A 21084-nucleotide genomic window follows, 5' to 3' on the forward strand; every position below is an offset into this window, starting at 1 on the left:
CTGCAGAAGAATTCTCTCACAACATCCAACCTATTTATGATTTGATTTTACTGGTGATCCAAAACACAGAAAGAAATTTAGTGTTCATAAGGAACCAGAAATTTAACAATAGGCTTATGTTTATATTTGTAAACAAAACAAAAGATCGCGTCAGTCACTCTCTCACCATAACCAACAGGGACACAGATTAAAGTACATATCATGTTATATGCTTATATTGTATATTGTGAGGGGAAAACGATCGCTTATTGCCTTGCAGTTAAATATCATTAAGAATAATTGTATTACTGAATATGCAATTTGTCTGATGTGTTCCATGTCACCCATCCCTAGGTCCAACACAATTTATCCATGGTTGACAATAAAGTAAATTGTATCTCTTTTATATCTTTATAATGCAATAGAAAAGGCTTAGGATTTGCTCGCATCAGGTCCTCCCTTAGTATGAAATATTTTGTTGTGTGGCATGTCGATAATTATCATTTATTTTTGTTTTGTTTGTAGTAAAAATGCAGGGTGGATCAACTTTTCGGCAGTGCACCCATTGCTTGGAAAAAATCAACTGTGCTAATCGAAGATGCACCAAGGTAAATAATGTAAAATAGACTATTGTACTGTCTAACTACTATCCCCTTTTGTCATGCATTAAAGCCAGAGGAATCGGGTCAAAATTCAAATAACCTTTATTGGCATTAAATATCTCAGTATTTGTTGTCCAAGTAATACAGTGTCAATAAAACTGGAGTTTGCAGTGGATAAATTAAGTTAATCATAAAAAAGACAAAAGAATTTTGTTTTGTTACACTACAAACTTGCATGACAGTAGGTATTTTTCAAAAGGCTACATTAATTTAAATAACATTCTGTTACAAGGCTACACTTTTGACATTGAATCTATCTATTGCAGACAATAGTACATTTTTCTATTGCGGTGGTTCTCAATAGGGTTGGGTATTTTATTTTTCAATTCCGTTTTCGATTCTGCTTATCGATTCTGATTCTTATTGATTCCCTGTTTTGATTCCTAAGTTGTAAAAAGTGAAGTAAAACACTTGGATATCAAACTGTATCTATATTTTGATTCAAAATTCTAGAAAATGGCAACATCTCTGCTAGCCCATGCAATAGGGTATGTGTCAAACATCACATGGATAAACAAGTCTCGTTACATCTGCTTGTTGGAAAAAGTGTTAACAGAAGTACCAACTAACCGTAATATTTATTTGTAAATAAATTGTAAAAAAAATTTTTATTTTTAAGTTAATCAGCTAACCTAGCTAGCTGTTTCCGTTTTTTATGGCATTTTATTTTACTATTCAAATATCTGTGAGACGAAGAAAAATAAAAACTTTTAAATATCAATCTGGTTATGTAATGGCCATTGATCTTCGGTAACTCATTTAAAGGTATTTACACAAGAGAATGTAAAATAAACTTTTAAATATCAATCTGGTTATGTAATGGCCATTGATCTTCGGTAACTCATTTAAAGGTATTTTTAGTATAACAGCTCTTTAAGTAACAAAGCGCATACAAAAGGCTTAAACCTGATGCAATGAGACTTGTTTTCTGCATGTGGGGTTCGGCATGAAGCCTATAATGACAATTTAAGGTATAATATTTGTGGCCAAATAACGGAGATTCGTATATTCCATTAAAATATGGTACATAACAAGCTTGGTTATATTAAAGCTTAGCTGCATATTTAGTCTGCCTAGTCAACACACAAACCACAGTTTAGAACCTTTTTTCTGTCATACTGTGTCCTCACTCTCTCCGTCTCTTCCCCTTACTCAGTGTGGGAAGCTGCTGGACAAAAATATAATTTTGCAAACATACGTTTTTCAAGGACAAAACTAACATTTTGTTTAATAAAAAATGTTTTTAAAATGGATGACTTTGACTGAATAATGAAGAAATAGATGGGAAAATAGATGGGAACTCCTTTAATATTGCTTAAAAAGCATCTCAGGGTGAGACCTCAAGAAGCGTCTTGATAAAATGACATGATAAAGAAAACATTTCTGTACTATACTGTATTTTTTTCTAAATTGTATAATAATAATGAACTCATCGAAATTATGAAATAAAACATAGGGGACTGTTGTAACTATAACACTAAAAAATAATTTAAAAATATTTAGTGTAGTCACCTTTTGACTAGAATGTGCAGAAATGTTTTCTTGTCATTTTAGAAGCTTGTTGAGGTCTCACCCTGAGATGCTTTTTAAAGAATATTAAAGGAGTTCCCATCTATTCTGTCCTCTTACTGACTGTTTTTTCTTGATTATTCAGTCAAAGTCAGCCATTTTAACATTTTTTTTATTAAATAAAATGTTAGTTTTGTCACTGAAAATCATGTATGTTTGCAAAATTATATTTAGCAAATTATATACTGACTGCTGCTCATCCAGGAGGCAAATCCTGCCAAATTTAAATAAATAAATTAAACGATGAAAATGAAAATGAAAACCAGATTAGCAATTTCATTATACACAACTGCGTGCACAATATGTGCCAAAATGAAAAATAACATTAATAAAACCTTTGTAAAAAATGTTTTTACAATTTATTTTTCACATTTGCCTTTTCATTTTCAAATTGGCAGTCTTGCCTCGAGATTTTAGTGAAAATGAAATGTCAAATCACCAATTGTATTTTCTTTTTCAATTTGACAGGGACAACGCATTGTCAGTGTAAAAATGAAAATAAAATAATTTCATCTTATTTTTCATTTTGGCACATATTGTGCACGCAGTTGTGTTTAATGAAATTGCTAATCTGGTTTTCATTTTCATTTTCATCGTTTAATTTATTTATTTAAATTTGGCAGGATTGGCCTCCCATAATCCAGGGGCAGTACAGAATCTTTAAAGTTAAATTTTTTAGGGAGTTTTTTGCCTTTATTTAGACAGGACGATTGAGAGTGGACAGAAAAGTGTTGGGCAGAGATAGGGGACCTTCGAGGGGGGAATTTGGTTCACCGTGAATTGCACTGGCACTATATGTCGGCACACTAACCACTTGGTTATTGTCGCCGTTGTACAGAATCTTTCAGAGAGTTTCTCGTAAAGAAAGGTTGCTCTGGATGTTGCCCCTTATAAAAACACATACTAAGGACAGTGGACTGCCCTGTCTTTAAAAATAAAGAAATAAAGAGTGGTTGTATGTGTATAGTAATAAAAAATGTTTGCCTTTGTAACCCTGCCTAGGAAATCTCTCTCTGTTTTTCTTTGTTAAGATGGAGAAACTGAAGGCTCTTGGGTTTTTTCCCCTCCTGCTGTGGGGAAAGTATAGACCGCAAAATAAAAAGTGGGTGGCCCAGCTCCAGTGCCCCTTTGAGATGCCAGTGTGTCACGATCGGCGTGGTGGAAGAACCCAAGCGCAGGCAGCGGGGATGAAGGGGTTAACAAAAGGATTTATTATTACAAAAAGACACGCAAAACAAAAACCCACAGTGGGGAACAAAACACGATAATAAATGGAAGAACAAAACAGGCACATAAACTGACTAAACTAAAATACAAGGACTAAACACCACACTGGACAAAACTACAATAAACTGACAATACGCACGCACGCACGCACGCAGCACCAGGCACGGAGGTAAGTACACAGACAAGAACCATATACAATACACGAGCACAGGACAAAGCTACTGAAACCAACAGGAAAACATGGATAAATTCTTGAAAAGAAAATCTAACGACCCTGAATCGGAACCTGGGCCTTCTAGCAGTGGAGACACAGGAAAGAAAGCAAAAACGGTGAGCTCAAGACAATACAGCGACAGTTATCTGTCATATGGATTCACTTTCACAGGGGCTCGCTCGGCAGCACTACCCTTATGCTTAGTCTGTGGAGAAAAACTATCTAACCATGCAATGGTTCCTAGCAAGCTTAAACGTCATTTACAAACAAAACATCCATCACTTATTAAAAAAAGACAAACTATTTTGTGCGTTTGAGAGATCAAACGGAGAAACAGGCTTCTTTGATGAGAAAGAGTACCACAGTGTCTGAAAAAGCTCTCGAAGCTAGCTACCTGGTTGCTGGTTTAGTGGCAAAATCGAAAAAGCCACATACGGTGGTGGAGTCATTAATTATGCCTGCATTGTTGGACTTTTTAGGCAGTCCTGCATGTTCAAAAATTTGCACAGAGACGTTCTCCAAAATCGATTAGAAGTTTATTATCAGATGTAAAAAGGAGTAACAAAGCTTTGGGTTGTCAGACGATCTCCTCACTCCACCACAAGCCAACAACCCAAATTATTCAAAAACACCCATATTTATTCAGTATGTGACGTCGCTCGCATCTTCTGACTCCTCCTCTGCCTTTTAAGGAGTGCTGCTCCCTTTCCACCAATCACCGTGTGTTTGCACACACAAGGAATTTTCTTTGGTGTTGGAAGCTTCTAGTACAGACATTCAACACAATGACAATACAATATAATACGATTTACAGTCTAAAAGATTCTAAATTGTGCATATATAAAATAAATTTACTATTTTACAGAAAATGGGGGATAATAACATATAAGAGACATTGTACAGGGTAGTATATAGTAGAATAAAAATATTAACAGATTGTATGTACACTTGTGCAAATGGATAATTTAGTAAGTAGAGGTAGTGTTATATACATGTATACATAAGATGTAGATATAATAAGGCACTATAGTGCACACTATAGGAGTAGTGGAAGTGGAATATTGCTCTTAAGGAGCAGTTATCTGTTTAGGAGGGAGATTGCCTGGGGGAAGAAGCTGCTTCTGTGTCTGGAAGTCCTGGTGTTTGGTGCTCTAAAGCGCCGGCCAGAGGGCAGCAGATCAAAGAGTTTGTGTGCTGGGTGTGTGGAGTCAATGATGATTTTTCTTGCCCTGTTTTTCACTCTGGAATCGTACAGGTCCTGAAGTGTGGGCAGAGGAGCACCAATAATTTTCTCAGCACTACGAACTGTCCGTTGTAGTCTTCGTAGGTCTGATTTGGTGGCCGAGCCATACCAAACAGTAATTGAAGTGCACAGAACAGATTCGATGACCACTGAGTAGAACTGGGTCAGTAGCTCCTGTGGTAGGTTGAACTTCCTCAATTGACGGAGGAAGTATAACCTCTGCTGGGCCTTCTTTACAATGGAGTCTATGTGGGACTCCCACTTCAGGTCCTGAGAGATGGTGGAGCCCAGGAACCTGAATGACTCCACAGTATCCACAGTGCTGTCCAGGATGGTGAGGGGAGGAAGTGATGGAGGGTTCCTTCTGAAATCCACTATCATCTCCACTGTCTTGAATGCATTCAGCTCTAGGTTGTTTTGACTACACCAGGCAGCCAGCTGAGCAACCTCCTTTCTGTAGGCAGATTCATCACCGTCTTGAATAAGGCCAATGACTGTGGTGTCATCTGCAAACTTCAGGAGTTTGACAGAAGGGTCTGTAGAGGTGCATTCGTTTGTGTAGAGTGAATATAGCAGTGGAGAAAGAACACATCCTTGAGGAGCTCCGGTGCTGATGGTACATGTGCTGGATTTAAATTTTCCCAACCTCACTAGCTGCTGCCTGTTCGACAGGAAGTTAATAATCCACTGACAGGTAGAGGTTGGCACAGAGAGCTGGGTAAGCTTGGGCAGGAGGAGGTCTGGGATTATGGTGTTGAAGGCCGAGCTGAAGTCTACAAACAGGATCCTGACGTAAGTCCCTGGTCTGTCTAGGTGTTGTAGGATGTAATGCAGTCCCATGTTTACTGCATCGTCCACAGACCTGTTTGCTCGGTAAGCAAACTGGAGGGGATCAAGAAGTGGTCTGGTGATGTCCTTCAGGTGGGCCAGTACAAGTCTCTCAAATGACTTCATGACCACAGATGTTAAAGCAACAGGCCTGTAGTCATTAAGTCCAGATATTTTGGGTTTCTTCTGTACAGGGATGATGGTGGAGCGTTTGAAGCATGAAGGGACTTCACACTGCTCCAAAGATCTGTTAAAAATATTAGTGAAGATGGGCGACAGCTGCTCCGCACAGACTTTCAGGCAGGAGGGTGAGACATTGTCTGGGCCTGGTGCTTTTCTGATCTTTTGTTTGCGGAAAAGCTGGCAAACATCCTCTTCGCAGATCTTAAGTGCAGGTTGAAGTGTCAAGAGGAGGTGTTAATGGTATAGCAGAGATAGGGTCAGGGCGGGTGTGAAGGGTGAGACTCTGCATTTCAAAACGACAATAGAAGTCGTTCAGGTCGTCAGCCAGTCGTTGATTACCCATAGACTGAGGGGATGATGGCTTGTAGTTGGTAATGTCTTTCAGGCCTTTCCACACTGATGCAGGGTCGTTGGCTGAAAACTGGTTCTTCAGCTTTTCAGAGTAGCTTCTCTTAGCTGCTCTTATCTCCTTTGTCAGTGTGTTTTTGGCCTGATTATACAAGACTTTGTCCCCACTTCTGTAAGCATCTTCTTTGGCCTGACGAAGCTGTCTCAGTTTCATTGTAAACCATGGTTTGTCATTGTTGTATGTTAAGCGAGTCCTGGTGGGAATACACATGTCCTCACAGAAGCTGATGTAGGATGTCACTGTGTCAGTTAACTCATCCAGATCAGTGGCTGCAGCTTCAAAGACACTCCAATCCGTGCAGTCGAAACAGGCTTGTAAGGCCCGCTCTGTTTCGCTGCTCCATCTCTTTGCTGTTCTTGCTACAGGCTTGGCAGATTTAAGCTTCTGTCTGTAGGTCGGAAGAAGATGAACCAGGCAATGATCAGAGAGACCCAGAGCTGCTCTGGGAACAGAGTGGTATGCATCCCGTATTGTGGTGTAACAGTGATCCAGAATGTTGCTGTCTCTGGTGGGGCATGTGATATGCTGCCTGTATTTTGGCAGCTCACGGGAGAGGTTTGCTCTGTTAAAGTCCCCAATAATAATAATAAGAGAATCCGGGTGTTGCTGCTCCGTGTCAGTGATGTAATCCGCCAGCTGTTGCAGCGCCGCGCTCGCACAAGCATGTGGAGGAATGTAAACATTCACGAGAATAAACTGAGGAAAACTCGCGTGGCGAATAAAAAGGTTTGCAGTTGATAGAGAACGCTTCTAAGTACGAAAAGCACATCTTCTTCAGTGTTGTTATATCTCTGCACCAACCTTCGTTTATATAAAAACATAATCCACCACCACGTGTCTTCCCTGTTGACTCGGCAATGCGATCCGCTCTGAACAGCTGAAAACCCGGCAGATGTAACGCGCTGTCCGGTATGGTGTCATTGAGCCATGTTTCTGTGAAACACAGCGCAGCGGAGTTGGAAAAATCTTTGTTTGTCCTGGTGAGTAAGAGTATTTCGTCCGTTTTGTTGGTAAGGGAGCGGACATTCGCCAGGTGTATACTCGGCAGCGGGGTCCTAAATCCGCGTCGTCGGAGTCTGACGAGCGCACCCGCTCGCTTTCCCCGCTTGCGTCTTTTAGAGCGTTTGTACAGAGCTGCCGCTCCTCCGAGTAAAATGTCCAGTAAGACGTCTGAATTTTCAAAATTAGGGAAAAGATTGATAGAAGGGCATTGCTTAATGTTAAGCAATTCGTCCCTGGTAAAAGTGATTAAAGAAGAGTAGCTTAAAACAGGAAAAACGAACAAAAAAGACATAAGTACTAGAGCACTCCAAACCGAGGCAGCCATCCGCGGCGCCATCTTGGATTGATATGTTTAAGCGGGAAATAAAAAGAGAATTTTTCTTCGAGAGTTGATAGATGCTTACAAATTACCTCACACAATGCCGCAAAGTTGTCTGAATGTCCAGTTTGGGCAAGGGGAAACATCTCAAGAGAGCCTTTTTCCACATGTTGTCGCCAGAGGGCAAGCTTTGATCTGAATCCATGCAGTTTGTCTGTGCTAGTTAGTACATTTTCATTTCTCCCTTGCATTCGCGTGTTCAGTTCATTCAGGTGTGCAAAAATGTCCGCCATGTATGCCAACCGTGCACACCATTCCTCATCTGCCAACAGCAATGCGTACTCCGATTTTTCCGCTGTTAAGAAGGTTTTCAGTTCTTCCCTCAGTTCGTACACACGCGACAAAAGTTTACCACGGGACAGCCATCGGACCTCCGTATGAAGCAATAAAGTCTTATGGTCTGCCCCCATCTCCTCACATAAGATAGCAAATAGTCGGCTTTTCAAAGGCCTTGTTTTTATAAAGTTGACAATACGCACTGCACCATCCAACACATTCGACAGCTCCTTTGGTAACGTCTTGGCAACAAGTGCCTCGCGATGCAAAAAACAGTGCGTGACCGTTACGTTCGGATTTTTTTCTTTGACTCTACTGACGAATCCCTTGGTATTCCCAGTCATGGATGCTGCTCCGTCGGTACACACACTCACGCAGTTTTCCCATTTTAGTCCTCCTTGTTCAATGTAATCGGATGTCACCCGAAATATTTCCTCTCCTGTTGTTTTTGATGGCAACTCTTTGCAAAAATAAAAATTCTCTCTGATGATTTCACCATCCACAAAGCGCACGTTTGCTAATAGCTGAGCATTCCCACTTATGTCTGTTGATTCATCAATTTGGAGTGCAAATTTGACGCTAGTTTTTATTTTTTCCAGTACAACACTCTCAATGTCAGCGGACATATCGTCAATGCGTCTGGCGATTGAATTGTTTGAAACGGGCACTTTTGCAATTTCTTTGGCAGCATTTGAACCCAACATTGTTTTCACAATTGCTTTGCCATGCTGTGGGAATATTTTTCAGATAAAATATGATTATAATTATAATAATAATCAGATAAGTGTTTTCTTTCATAAATCAAACTGTGTGCTTTTGTCATGTGCTTTCTATTTTACTCAGTGGAAAGTTACTGTGGCAAACGAATGAGACAGGATAAGTGGGGGTTCTTTGTCAACACCACACTACACACACACACACACCACACACGCACACACGCACACACACACACACACACACACACACACACACACACACACACACACACACACACACACACACACACACACACACACACACACACACACACACACACACACACACACACACACACACAAAGAGTCACACAGAAAAGAAATGTTATGAATCAATCCACTGCATATGTTTTAAGTATAATCATGAGTTGTGATGTGTTTTAATGAATCATAGGATTAAGAAACAACGCTACATAATTAAAAGCATTAGATGATTGAGTGTTTTCTTTTTACTAAAAGAATGTTAAGAATGTTGGTATGTTGTCCGGCCACAAGAAACTGTCTCTAGGAACCACTCCCCAAAAGAAACTGTCTCTAGAGAACATTCCTCAAAACTAGCGACTGACCACAGGATGTAAAACATGTGTTGTGCAAAGATGTTGTTTTGCAGATATACGTGGTGNGACTTCCAGACACAGAAGCAGCTTCTTCCCCCAGGCAATCTCCCTCCTAAACAGATAACTGCTCCTTAAGAGCAATATTCCACTTCCACTACTCCTATAGTGTGCACTATAGTGCCTTATTATATCTACATCTTATGTATACATGTATATAACACTACCTCTACTTACTAAATTATCCATTTGCACAAGTGTACATACAATCTGTTAATATTTTTATTCTACTATATACTACCCTGTACAATGTCTCTTATATGTTATTATCCCCCATTTTCTGTAAAATAGTAAATTTATTTTATATATGCACAATTTAGAATCTTTTAGACTGTAAATCGTATTATATTGTATTGTCATTGTGTTGAATGTCTGTACTAGAAGCTTCCAACACCAAAGAAAATTCCTTGTGTGTGCAAACACACTTGGCAATAAAGCTCTTCTGATTCTGATTCTGATTCTGATATATATTTTTTTTATCATCTGTGTTCTGTCCTGTTGCTGTCTTTCTGTTGCACTGTGGAGCTTCTGTCACTATAACAAATTCCTCGTATGTGGAAACATACTTGGCCAATAAAGCTCATTCTATTCTATTCTCATAAACACTTAAGACTTGGTTTTAAAGGAATCTTTTAAAACATAATACAAAATACATTTAAAAGTGCATGACGATAGAAAGGACACCAATTTAAATACCCTTTGCAAATCATTACATGCCCAAGGGGCATAGAACGAAAAAGCACATTTACCAAATTCTGAGGACACTTTTGGAAATTTTAAGTGTAAATACGATTGAGAGCTGGTGCAATAACTATTTATGTACAAGGTTAAAAGATTAGAAAAATAAGAAGGTTATTTGCCCAGTAGTGTCTAAGAAATAAATATATATGAACTTTCCTCCTAAAATGTAAAGATGAACATGAAACAGATTCAAATAATATACAATGATGAGAGCGTGAATCTGCACAACACAAAAAGTAATGCCGCATGGTAGACAAAATCCAATTTCCTTAATACAGAAGAGGCTGCATACATATAAACAATCTCCCTATAATCAATAGACAAAAATGTACTCTCTATAAATGTCTTTCTCTCCTCATAATTAAAGCAGCTTTTCAAACGATAAAGAAACCTCAGTTTTGGTTTGAGTTTTCTCAACAAATTATCAATGTGGACATTAAAAGCCAGTTTCTCGTCCATCCATATACCTAAATATTTATAGGAGCCAACTCTTTCAATTTGGGTACCATCTAGAGTTGAGGTTACCACATCTGGTTCCTTATAGTTAGTACGGCTAAAGATCATATATTTTGTATTTTTTGAGTTTAAAACCAACTTCATATGTAACAGTGAGCGTTGAAGTACATAAAATGCATTTTGTAAGTTTATTAATGCTTGGTTTACAGAAGATGCTGCTGTGTATATAACTGTATCATCAGCGTGTAAATGTATATTAGCTGAATCCACTCCAAAGTCACAGACATGAGACACAAATATGAGACAGATGGGTGTTTTCCCATATGTCTTGCCTGACTTCCTAACGTTTCTTTTTCAGTGAGGAAAATACAGAAATGTTCTGCCTCTTTTCCTGTGACATAGCTATTCAACTATTCTGCTGTCCAGAAATTCATGCCGTCTCATCCTGATCTGTGTACATCATACAAATGGATATTATACAGTATATTGTTTGGTCCCCACTGTGCATTACAGAGACAGGGCAGTATTTGGTACTATGTATGTACTGTTACATTTTATTCCACGCATGTTACAATCATTTGATTTAAAGGAATTTGATTCAGCACTGTAACTTTCTCAATTATTGGTAAAAACAATAAACATGTTATGCTTGCACATGTGGGTAATAAACTGTTTGAAACTGATTAAATTCTACACATTACCTGATGATTGAGTTGGCTTCCTGAATTCAGTGTTGGATGCTTTCCAGAAAAATGGTACGTGCTCAAACAAACATTGTGTGTGAGCGTCCCCTACTGTCTGAAAACGGTAATTTGATATATTTCTCAAGTCTTGTGTAACAACGGTTCACTGTTATTTAACTGTGAATTAAAAGTAACACCATTTAAATCTTCACGCTGTACAAACACTTTATATGTGTGTGGGATAATGTGTGCACATCAAAGTCACATCAATAGATGGGTTTATTTTTGGCTGTTCCAAACTGCAACATTTGATCTGTCTGTGGCCATAGTTTTATTTCAAATTGCATAATTTATTTTCATTAATTGCATTAATATTGAATTCCTGTATCAACCCATGATGGTAGAGTTTGTATTATAACTACACAATTTCAAAGCAGCATACAAAAAAATCATAGTGTTATGCTTTAATGCTTTTAACGTTCCCATTAGGTTCTTTTTAGGTTATTTTTATGTAACCAAAAGAGAACCTGTAGAGAACGTTCCCATTAGGTTCTTTTTAGGTTCTTTTTATTTAACCAAAAGAGAACCTGTAGAGAACGTTCCCATTAGGTTCTTTTTAGGTTATTTTTATGTAACCAAAAGAGAACCTGTAGAGAACGTTCCCATTAGGTTATTTTTAGGTTATATTTATGTAACGAAACGAGAACGTGTAGAGAACGTTCCCATTAGGTTCTTTGTAGGTTATTTTTATGTAACCAAAAGAGAACCTGTAGAGAACGTCCCATTAGGTTCTTTTTAGGTTATTTTTATGTAAACAAAAGAGAACCTGTAGAGAACGTTCCCATTAGGTTCTTTTTAGGTTATTTAAATTAAACTTGCAGGGAACGTTCTCTAAAGGTTCTCTTTTGGTTACATAAAAAATAACCTGTAGGGAACGTTCTGGGAACGTTCCCCTATGGTTCCAAAAAAATAACCAAATGGGAACCATATGGGAACGTTAGGGAAACTTTCTGTGTTTGCTGGGAGCCTGTTTACTGCCTATACATCGTGCCTGTGGATAAGGCATGTTGATGCATCTGTTATATGCAACTGTGTCCCTGTGGACCCCAAAATGTAACCTTATAGCTGACGCCAGATCAGTATTTCGCATCATACAGCCTGCAATCTCTATACAGGCCGATCTGAGATCTGCTAAAATAACAGGTACGTTGGTATAATTAAACTAGGCATTACTAGTTGCTTGCAGATCCACGATATATTAGGGTTGATCTTGGCTCCTATTTCTGGGTTGTTTAATTTCTCATGTCATCATGTTTTGCTTAAGCACGATTTAGACAAAATCATTTTTCTCCAGTGGAAACAAAACTGGTAAAACATGTTTAATATTATGCAGTAACCAATACAACCTACAAAAACATGAACCTGTAGTTGATAATGATATCTTATAGGTTTCAGGCAGATCTAACAGACACCTTTCTTTTTAGTACAATGTCAAGTGGAAATATGAACAAACTGGAAGCTGTTCTTCAGCTTGGGGATGCGTTGGTTGAAGAGTCTTGTTACACAAATGTGTAATTAATTAACTCCAGTTAGTTTATAATGCCTGTTTTCACCCATCTATGTTTCATTATATGCTGTGTCCATAAAGAAATGTACTGAGTCACAGACTCAGATGCCTGCAGTCACAGAAATACCTAAAGTGACCTGGGTGAAGAGGGACCTGATGGGCAGCGTGTGACCACCAGCATACGGAGGAAAAAGGGATCCTCTGCTGGTTAGTGTCCATCTTATAAAATGCATGTCAAATACTTTTAATGTAGAGTGTTGATGCGTGATTTAGAGTAGGTGCATTATGATTACATTATAATCCCAAATACATTCAGATTTTATTGTGTCCTTGTTGCAAGTTTGCCTTTTTTCAGTGTTTATTTTTGTACATCTGGCAAAGAGTTCGAAAAAGTTTTTCTAATGTTGTTCATGTTATTTTTACTTTCACTTTCAAACAGTTGGTACTTCTCAGTGTGCTAGTTCCTTCATCACAACTTTACCATGTACTAGCTACGATTATCCTGGTAAGTAGAAATACTACTTTAAAAACACTTAATAAGGTATGAATCATACAAAAATTATGAATTAAGTAAAAAGGAAGTCTCATTATACCTGCACTTTTGCTACGTTTAACTAGCCAGCTAACAATGTTCCTTTCAAAATCCTTTTTGCCCCGACTCCGAAAACATGCCTCAAATATTAAAGTTACCACAGTTTGGTGCCTTAAGCTCTGTTCACATCACAGAAATAGGAGAACTGCATCAACAGCATCAGTGTTTCTTAACAAAACCATGTGTTGGTTGTTCAGTTTCACAGTTAAGTGGACAAAACTACTGACATCCAGCACCTATACAGAATGTACAGGGACTTGGATTTGATTGATTGCCCATTTCCAGCTACCCTTTACCTTTTCTGCTATCACTGGTCTGTCCCTGTGTTAAAAGCAATGAAAATGGCACATAAGGAATCAGTGGTAGTGGAATTGCAATGTTACATTTCTGGTATGTATGTATGTATTTTTCTCTTTCCCTCTTTGAAGATATTATAAAGCAGAGGCTTGAGGACCTTCTACAGTATTCACTGGAGGGCATTGATGAACAAGATTTTGCTCAGCAGCCACCATTGTACAATTGGTGTCAAAGGCAAAAAAGAGGTCCAACAATGTTTGCAACAGACGAGGCCACAAAACCTTGCCAACTTGTTTTTGTCCAAAGGATGTGTAATCACTGTCACATAAGAGAAGCCATCATCCATTTGTGGGGAATGTTTGCCCTCAGAGTGGTTTTGTACAGACTGTGATCAATTGGTACATAAATGCCATGCCCTGCACAGTAGACAAACCACCATATATGGCTTTTATAAATACATTCCTCCAACAGAGTTTGTGAAACTCCACGATGACAAGTACATCATCTGTGAACAAGGTTGGTGTCTCTGTTTCAATTGATATAAGACAACGTTGTTAAGTTAAGCATTATGTTTTTTAAGTACTTGCTCAAAATCCAAACATTATTTAATGTCATCCTAATTGTCCTTGGCTCCTGCAGATTGTTTGTTGTCATAACAGAAATACAAGAACGGCCCAGATGCGGTAAAGACAGAAATTTATTGAACACAGTCAATGAAAACACAGTGGTGACCCAACCGCGAGCCTTCCAGCTCGTGGTGGTGAGAGGTGAGGATCCCTGGAGTAGCAGAGCACTGCAGCGAGGACGGGAGCTAGGAGCCCGGCGAGGAGATGGAATCTCTCGGCGACCCGACCGCGAGCAGTCCAGCTCGCGGTGGTGAGAGGTGAGGAGTAGCAGAGCACTGCTGCGAGGACGGGAGCTAGGAACCCGGCGAAGAGATGGAATCCTTCGTGCTGGGGTATCTCACTCAGTCCGGGTACCGTGCCGGAATCCCGGAAGAAACCTCCGACGTGGACGAAGCTCTCCGATCCTCCAGAGACAAGCTGGCCGCCAACAGCGGATGACAGGTGAAACGCCCACGGGAACTGCCAGGAGCGAGAGAGGAAACGAGGTAACAGGCGAATGATAGATATAACAAGACAAGACCAGACAGGGACTAAGGCAAGGCTAAACGAGACAAAAAAACTTCGTCAGACGTGCCGCAGCAACGTCTGGGTCAGTCTGCACAGGCTAACAAAAGCAACGGTCAGACAAAGAACAAGAGATACTAGGGAAAGATAAAGGGAAGAAATAATGAGAGGAAATAGTGTCAGGTGCGGGGCAATTACGGGAACAAGGGCGCTAATCATTGTAAGTAAATGCAGGTGTGTGTGTGTGTAGTGGAAAATCACCAGTGCATGAGAGTCTACAGACACAGGAAGGAGGGAACAGTGATGCAGACACCGAGCATGCGGTCCGCCCATAGCTAGCGGTGCCAAGTGCTCGACACAGACCAAAACAAACTCCGTGCCAGGAAAAACACACCGAACGAAACCGGACCGTAACAGTACCCCCTCCCCCAACAGCGCCTCACGGCGCTACGGGGAGGGCTCACCTCGTTTCTGGTGGAACTCCACGATCAGAGACCGGTCCAGCACATCACGCGAGGGAACCCACGATCTCTCTTCTGCACCATAACCTTCCCAGTCCACTAAGTATTGAACGCCCCTGCTGCAGCGACGGATGTCCAGGAGCTTCCTAACGGTGAATGCTGGGATGCCGTCCACCAGCCGCGGGGGAGGGGGGGTGGTCCGAGAACTGGCTGGGTTAAGGGGGGAGGTGACTACGGGTTTAACCTTGGAGACATGGAACACCGGGTGAACTCGACCAAGAGTAGGAGGAAGCTTGAGCCGCACGGCCACCGGATTAACCACCTTGGCGATCCGGATCGGTCCAATGAACCTGGGCGCCAGCTTACGAGAAGGCACCCGGAGAGGCAGGTCCTTGGTAGAAAGCCATACCCGTTGACCGCTCACATAGGCAGGAGGAGTGATCCGGTGGCGATCCGCCGCTGCCTTGGTCCTCAGAGTGGTTCGTACCAAAACCTCTCTGGCCCTTGTCCAGGTCCGATGGCAACACCGGACGAAGGCCAGAGCTGTGGGTACCGCAGCATCGAGTTCCTGAGAGGAAAATAGAGGAGGTTGATAACCAAGAGAACATTCAAATGGCGACATACCTGTGGCTGAGACGGGAAGGGAGTTGTGAGCATATTCCACCCAAGAGAGTTGTTGGCTCCAGGAGCAAGGGTTGTGAGACGTCAGACAGCGGAGTCTCTTACCGAGTTCCTGGTTGGCTTGCTCACATTGCCCATTGGTCTGAGGGTGGAAACCTGACGACAGACTCGCGGAGGCCCCGATCTGACGACAGAACTCCTTCCAAAACCGAGAAGTGAACTGTGGACCCCTATCAGACACGACGTCCACCGGAAGACCACGTAAGCGGAAGACGTGGTCCACCATCAGTTGAGCCAATTCCCGGGCAGAAAGGAGCTTAGGGAGAGGTATGAAATGGACCGCCTTGGAAAATCGGTCCACCACTGAGAGGATAACGGTGTGACCCCTAGACAAGGGAAGGCCAGTGACGAAGTCCAGAGCGATGTGAGACCAAGGGCGGGAGGGAATGGGGAGAGGGCGAAGCAGACCTGCGGGTGGGCGGTCTTGCTTTGAGCACAGACCCGGGAAGCCAACACGAACTGTCTGACGTCCTCGGAACCCGACGGCCACCAAAACCGCTGGCGCACGGAGACCAGGGTTCCCTTGACCCCTGGATGGCCGACCAACCTGGACGAATGGCCCCATTGGAGGACCTCCGAATGTAAAGGAGCGGGGATGAACAACCGACCCGCCGGACACCCTTCCGGCACTTGCACCTTGCGACCGGCCTCCTCCACTCGTCGTTCGATTCCCCAAGCCAGAAGCCCGACAACTCTCTCCTCAGGAAGGATGGAGTCGGAGGAGCCCTCGTTGCTTGGATCCTCGAACAGACGAGAGAGGGCGTCAGGTTTGACGTTCTTAGACCCAGGCCGGTACGACAAGGTGAAGTTGAAGCGGCCAAAGAACAGTGCCCAGCGAGCCTGCCGCGAGTTCAACCTTTTGGCCGAACGGACGTATTCGAGGTTCTTGTGGTCCGTCCAGACCAAAAAAGGTTGAGTCGCCCCCTCCAACCAATGGCGCCACTCTCCCAAGGCTAAGCGCACCGCCAGCAGCTCTCTGTTACTGATATCGTAATTTCGTTCTGCAGGGCTGAGGCGATAGGAGAAAAAGGCGCAGGGATGCACCTTCCCATCATGACTGGCACGCTGGGATAAGACTGCGCCTACCCTGACATCGGATGCATCGACCTCGACAATAAATTGGCGGTCCGGATCTGGAAAACAAAGCACAGGCGCAGAGACAAATTGGGACTTGAGTTTATCAAAAGCTACCTGAGCAAGGGGATTCCAGGAGAAGGGAACCTTGGTGGAGGTCAATGCGGTCAGCGGTGCGGCTACTTGGCCGAAACCCCGGATGAAACGCCTGTAGAAGTTGGCAAATCCCAGGAACCGCTGTAGGGCTTTATGAGAGTCGGGGACTGGCCATGTGGCGACAGCTTTGATCTTAGCATCGTCAGGTTCAATACCTTGTGGCGAAATCACGTGACCGAGGAACGAAATAGTATCGGAGTGGAACTCGCACTTCTCCGCTTTGACGAACAACTGATTCTCCAGAAGGCGCCGGAGGACCCCTCTGACGTGCTGGGTGTGTTCCTGGAGAGAGTGAGAAAAAATAAGGATGTCATCCAGGTACACGAAGACGAAACGATTAATCATGTCCCCCAACACATCGTTGACAAGGCCCTGGAAGACAGCAGGAGCATTGGTCAGGCCAAACGGAAGAATCAAATACTCATAGTGTCCCGAAGGGGTGTTAAATGCCGTCTTCCACTCGTCTCCCTCGCGGATCCGGACTAGGTGATAGGCGTTGCGGAGGTCTAGCTTAGTAAAGACCCGGGTTCCCTGTAAGAGTTCGAAAGCAGACGACATTAAAGGTAAGGGGTATTTATTCTTTACCGTGATGTCGTTCAATCCTCGATAGTCAATACAAGGGCGTAAGGAGCCGTCCTTCTTCTGCACTAAAAAGAAACCCGCACCCGCCGGCGAGGAGGAGGGCCGAATGAGCCCGGCGTTTAATGATTCACGAATATACTTGTCCATGGCCTCTCTCTCAGGACTCGAAAGGGAAAACAACCGACCCTTGGGCGGAGAAGTGCTTGGGAGGAGGTCGATGGCGCAGTCGTAAGGACGGTGAGGAGGCAGAGCCATAGCGCGAGACTTGCTAAACACGGTCTGAAGATCGCGGTATTCCTCCGGAACTCCGGTCAGATCGGGGGCTTCCACCTGAAACACAGGAGACACAGAAACAGGCGAGGGAGCAGGACCAAGACAAGACACATGACAAGCAGGAGACCAAGACAAAATAGCTGTGTTTACCCAATCAATGTGAGGATTATGTTGTGACAACCACGGATGCCCTAAAACCAGAGGCGTGGTGGGGGAATCGAGGATGTACAACCTAATCTTCTCACAATGATTACCCGACAAGAAAAAGCTTACGTGAGGAGTGGTGTGAGTGACGGTGGAGAGGGCAGCTCCCGTTAGCGTCACGGCGGAGATAGGCGTATGCAGAGGAACTGTGGGAATACCCCACTTCTGGGCGGTGGCTCTGTCCAGGAAATTACCCTCAGCTCCTGAGTCTATGAGCGCCCGTCCGGTATAGGTCTGGACGCCGTATGTGAGGCGAAACGGGAACGTGGTGCGTGGCAGTGGAGAGGTTTCATAGATTACGCCCACCCGGACTCTCCGCTCTATGGATGGGCGTCGGCTTTTGCCGGACAGTGTGCCACGAGATGACCTGTCTTGCCACAGTAAAAACAGAGCCCCTCCACAAGGCGTTGCTGCTTCTGAGCTGGGGTAAGGTGTGAACGACCGATCTGCATGGGTTCGGGTTCAGATGTCGCCTGGAGGACAGCGTTGTTGCCCCGACTGGGCTCACGGCTGGCCTCTCGGCTGGGCTCGCGACGGCGCCAGTCCGGGGGAGAAGTGTGTCGTCGGCGCCAGGCATTGACGCGGCTCTCTACTCTGAGGCAGAGGTTGTTGAGGTCCTGTAGGTCCCGTGGCGAGTCAAGAGCAGCGATCTCGTCCGCGATGCAGTGGTTAAGCCCGTCGAGGAACCGTGCGTGCAGCGCCCCCATATTCCAGTCACAGCGGCTGCCAAAGTCTTAAACCGGATGGCATAATCGGTGATACTTCCTCATCCCTGTGTCACCCAGGAGAGTTGGGCGGCCGCCTCGTCGCCCCGGACCGATCGGTCGAACAGGCTGGTCATCTCGGCGCAGAAATCCCGGAACGAACAGCAGCAGGGATCCTGGGCTTCCCAAACTGCGATACCCCACTGGCGAGCTCTTCCCGTAAGCAGAGTCAAGACGAACGCGATGCGGGTCTCCTCCATGGCATACCGTCGTGGCAGGAGAGCGAAGACCAGAGCACACTGGGACAGAAATGCTCGGCAAGAATTGGGATTGTGGTTCGGGATCTCCCGAGGCACCACGAGGTGATGAAAGTTGCGGGTCTCCGGCGTGAGCCGATCCTCGGAGGAGCTCCGCCATTTGATGTTGAAGCGCCTGCCCCTGCAAGGCATCGACTTGTCTGCCTGTTGTCCCAGCAGAACACCCTGTTGCTGGAGAGCCGCCCATAGTGGATCCGATCCCGCTGGGCCGTGTAGCTGGTCTGACCGTTCTGTCATAACAGAAACACAAGAACGGCCCAGATGCGGTAAAGGCAGAAATTTATTGAACACAGTCAATGAAAACACAGTGGTGACCCGCGGTGGTGAGAGGTGAGGATCCCTGGAGTAGCAGAGCACTGCAGCGAGGACGGGAGCTAGGAGCCCGGCGAGGAGATGGAATCTCTCGGCGACCCGACCGCGAGCAGTCCAGCTCGCGGTGGTGAGAGGTGAGGAGTAGCAGAGCACTGCTGCGAGGACGGGAGCTAGGAACCCGGCGAAGAGATGGAATCCTTCGTGCTGGGGTATCTCACTCAGTCCGGGTACCGTGCCGGAATCCCGGAAGAAACCTCCGACGTGGACGAAGCTCTCCGATCCTCCAGAGACAAGCTGGCCGCCAACAGCGGATGACAGGTGAAACGCCCACGGGAACTGCCAGGAGCGAGAGAGGAAACGAGGTAACAGGCGAATGATAGATATAACAAGACAAGACCAGACAGGGACTAAGGCAAGGCTAAACGAGACAAAAAAACTTCGTCAGACGTGCCGCAGCAACGTCTGGGTCAGTCTGCACAGGCTAACAAAAGCAACGGTCAGACAAAGAACAAGAGATACTAGGGAAAGATAAAGGGAAGAAATAATGAGAGGAAATAGTGTCAGGTGCGGGGCAATTACGGGAACAAGGGCGCTAATCATAGTAAGTAAATGCAGGTGTGTGTGTGTGTAGTGGAAAATCACCAGTGCATGAGAGTCTACAGACACAGGAAGGAGGGAACAGTGATGCGGACACCGAGCATGCGGTCCGCCCATAGCTAGCGGTGCCATGTGCTCGACACAGACCAAAACAAACTCCGTGCCAGGAAAAACACACCGAATGAAACCGGACCGTAACAGTTTGCTGCCAACAGCTTTTCCTCAAATGATTTGCTCCTGTGACAATGGTGATGTTGCAGTCTCTGTTGGTAGACCCATCATACTGGTTTGCATAAATGGTAGGGTTGCGAAAAAAAATATTGTTTATATAAAGCTGGGGCCACACCACACCACAAGATAATCGGGCTGTTTGAAAGACTATAAATAGGACTATAATAGGCCTTTTGTGGCCTCAGCTTTACACATTACTTTAGTTCCTTGTTATGTATTTGTCTTTAATGTGCTCTCAGGTCGTTATAATCTTCACATTCCGGTGCTAACATGTAAACATTGCAACAAGCAATGGGCCCCAGAAGTCAGTGACTTTGTAAGGAGTGGTTACTGGCCAGCTACCATGCATGTCGCAGACACCAAGATCTGTTCCGTTCCTTTGAGGTTATGAAGACAGCAGCTCCAGGAATGTCAATGAAAGCCTTCACAGCAATGCTGGACCAAAGAACAGAGCAGTTTGGAAGAGCGAGTAAAATTTGAAGCTGAAAGACAAATACATTTAGTATTATTATCGGAGGTATTATCAGATGCGTTCCGTGACTTTTCCTCAAGAGAGGCACAATGCGAATCTTGTCAAAACATGTATTAAGCCAAAGACTGTTTTACGGAAGTCGTGCCGCTCGGCGGACATGTTTGCAACACCTCTGGGCAGTTATTTACGTCATAGCAAGTCCACAGTTCTATCT

The sequence above is a fragment of the Triplophysa rosa genome, linkage group LG4 (assembly GCF_024868665.1).
Source record: "Triplophysa rosa linkage group LG4, Trosa_1v2, whole genome shotgun sequence".
NCBI classification, from domain to species: Eukaryota; Metazoa; Chordata; class Actinopteri; order Cypriniformes; family Nemacheilidae; genus Triplophysa; species Triplophysa rosa.